General features: G+C 40.5%; 1 long non-coding RNA gene across 1 annotated transcript; it reads right to left on the reverse strand.

The window, feature by feature from the left end:
- Positions 1–2963: 2963 nt before the first annotated feature.
- On the reverse strand, positions 2964–3376 carry LOC119121712. Its single transcript, XR_005097725.1, has 2 exons — positions 3268–3376; positions 2964–3060 (listed from the first exon to the last, which is right to left on the reverse strand). It is a non-coding gene; the product is annotated as an uncharacterized LOC119121712 (long non-coding RNA).
- Positions 3377–3602: the final 226 nt, after the last annotated feature.

The following is a 3602-nucleotide window of genomic DNA, read 5'->3' on the forward strand; positions in this document are numbered from 1 at the left end:
GACTACGAGGTAAAGGATATTGGTAATGCTGATCAGACTCCACTCACGTTTGATTTACCGGCAAATCGCACCATGGCCTTCAAAGGAACAGGCACTGTAACAATTAAATCGTCTGGGAACGAAAAGAACAGGTTCACGGTTATGCTAGGGGCATATGGGGATGGGAAGAAAATGCGGCCCTATATAATATTCAAAAGAAAAACCCTCCCTAAGAACATAGTGTGGCCTTCTGGTGTGATTGTCAGGTGCCAGAGCAAAGGATGGATGGACGAGGCACTGACTAAAGACTGGGTGAAGACTGGTGCGCAAATCCATCCATCAAAAGAAGAATGCTTGTGTTGGATGACTTCCGCTGCCACAGGATGCCAGTCATCAAGGACATCTTGAAAGAAAACAGAACGGATCTCGTGATAATTCCCGGTGGTATGACATCGCAGTTGCAGGTGATGGACGTCTCCTGCAACAAACCTTTCAAGACATCCATGCGGCGGCGATGGACTGAGTGGATGGCGAGTGGGCATCACCAGTTCACAACAGGAGGTAATTTAAAGAAGGTGGACCTCCTGGCCATAGCCACTTGGATTAAGGAAGCATGGGAAGAGCTTGATACCAACATCATCATCAAGGGATTCAAAAAGTGCTGCCTCACAAACAAAATGGATGGCACCGAAGATGACATTCTGTGGGAGGATCTGGTTGCACCGCGTGCTATGGAAGTAGAGGAGGAGGAGGAAGATGAGGATTGCGTACTGGATGAGGAGATGTACGCTGATGATCAGAATCAGCTGCAAGCTTTGCAAAACCTCTTCAAAGAGTCAAATTCAGACTCTGACGAGTATTGATTTATGTATTGTTCTCTTCTTGTCATGTTGTGAAAGAATGTGGGTTGAATAAATACCGAAAGAACAATAGTGTGTTTGTACTGTGCTCTGGTCATTTCGTCAAAGAAGGGATAATAGTCCTCTTCTCTTCTTGACTGACAATGAATGTGATAGTTTAATACAATCAGCAAATAACAAAATGCGTATTACAGGTAATATTTTATTTCACAACACTTTGCCTTGTTCCTTTCGTCTCTGCTGTTCACTTCAAACACGCTCCATACGAACGCAATGCTCTCGTATCAGACTGCTCGTTTGCTGTCACAATGTACCCTACACAAATCCGAAACATTTGTTGCGGCTCCGAGTCACGACGAGGGGCAAGTTTTGGTTTCCAAGGGTGTTTTTATTCCTCTTCAACGTCTCTCCCATACAGAGCCGCCTTTTTCACATGTCCGCACGTCACTTTCCTCTCTTTTCATCTGATCGCGGTGGTGCCTTTATGGGCAGTCGGAGAAATCAACGCCAACAAAAAAAAATACATCCAGCCTAGTTAAGACCATACCAAAGACTATAAAAATGGGACCCATTGTCTCCCTGCGTGTGTGACGATCATTGGGACTTAAAAAAAAAAAAATAATAAAATTGGGTGCGTATTATACATGGGTACAGGCTTTTTTCCAGCATCAACATGCCATTTTTAGGGTGCGTATTATACATGGGGGCGCATTATACACGGAAAAAAACGGTATTCCAAATTTTATTATTGTGTGAAGGCGAAGGCCTTCACACGTTATTACTGTCCTTTATTATTGTGAGAAGGCGTAGGCCTTCACACATATGTTATTGTTGTCCTTCACCTTCACACATGTTATTACTGTCCTTTATTAGTGTGAAGGCAACACTTTTGTTATTCCAAATTTTATTGTGTGAAGGCAAAGGCCTTCACACGTTATTACTGTCCTTTATTATTGTGAGAAGGCGAAGGCCTTCACACTATTGTTATTCTCGTCCTTTATTATTGTGTGAAGGCAAAGGCCTTCACACTATTGTTATTGCTGTCCTTTATTATTGTGTGAAGGCGAAGGCCTTCACAATATTGTTATTCGAAATTTTATTGTGTGAAGGCGAAGGCCTTCACACTATTGTTATTCCTGTCCTTTATTGTGTGAAGGCGAAGGCCTTCACACTATTGTTATTCCTGTCCTTTATTGTGTGAAGGCGAAGGCCTTCACACATATGTTATTCCTGTCCTTTATTTTTCTACTTATTCCCCCCACTTTTTTGACCCTTAACTAGTTCCACATACTTCAACCGATTCACTTCGTTACACTTTTAACTTATTCCAAATATTCATGACACCGGTGCTAACATTTTTTTCATTCCAAAAATGTTCCGTTTTCACAAAATTCACAAATTTCCGGCAAATCTTTCCCCATTCATTCTTAATGGCACATTCAACATTTCGCATTTATGTCGTTCCAGTTTGAAATTCACATAATTCAGCAAATTCAAATCACATTGGGGACATTCCCAAACTTGCCAAATTTAAAAATTTCACGTTTTCACGTTTAACATTTGCGCAAAATTTCACAGAATTTCCTTTTTCACTTCTCATTTCTACATTTTTCAACCGATTCCAACTCATTTACATCCTTCCAGTTTGAAATTCACATCATTCAGCGCATTCAAATCACATTGGGGACATTCCCAAAATTACCAAATTCAAAAATTTCACGTTTTCACATTTCAAATTTGCACAAAATTTCATTTTTCACTTCTAATTTCTACATTTTCCAACCGATTCAACTCGTTCCAACTTTCAACTGTTCATCTTTTGCCTACCTATTCCACACCTTCCCACTTACCAAAAATTCTAAATTTTTAATTTTGAAATTCACACCAAGTTTTCCAAAATATAGTTTTTCCCATCTAATTTCTACATTTTTCAACCGATTCAACCCATTCCAACTTTATTCACTTTTTTCACCCTATACTTACCATATTCACCCCCTTGACCCCCACTTCCACTATGCTTACACAATTCACCCCTTCACCCCCACTTTCAGTGTAGCGGCCATCTTGGATTGACCCTGAAGTACCCCCGAATGAACTCAGAATGAACCGGAAGTGCCCCAAATCAAACTGGAAGCGACCCCAAATAAACCAGATGTGACCTCATGTAAACAATAAGTGACCTTTTTAAACTGGAAGTGACCCCAAATAAAACGGAAGTGACCTCAGCTAAACCGAAAGTGACCCCAAATAAACCGGAAGTGACCTCAGCTAAACCGGAAGTGACCTAAATTAAACCGGAACTGCCCCAAATAAACCGGAAGTGACCTAAATGAAACCAGAAGTGCCCCAAATAAAACCAGAAGTGACCAAAATAAACCGGAAGTGACCTGTTTAAACCAGAAGTGATCCCAAATAAACCGGTAGTGACCTCAGCTAAACCGGAAGTGCCCTAAATTAAACCGGAAGTGCCCCAAATAAACTGGAAGTGACCTTATTTCAACAAGAAGTGCCCTAAATAAAACCAGAAGTGACCTAAATTAAACATTGGATCTAACTTTTAAAAATTTTGTCCGATTCAATCCGTTTCAACTGTTGAACTCCAAAGTGAGCCTCTTGAACCCGTAGTTTTCGTTTGGTTCCAAATCTCAAAAATGTTTGGCGCAATTTTTTTTAAAATTCCCATTCATTCTCTATGGGGAGTCGACATTTGCTCTAACTTTTACAATTTTTATCTGATTCAATCCGTTTCAACTTTTGAAATCC

The sequence above is a fragment of the Syngnathus acus genome, chromosome 4, assembly GCF_901709675.1.
Source record: "Syngnathus acus chromosome 4, fSynAcu1.2, whole genome shotgun sequence".
NCBI lineage: Eukaryota > Metazoa > Chordata > Actinopteri > Syngnathiformes > Syngnathidae > Syngnathus > Syngnathus acus.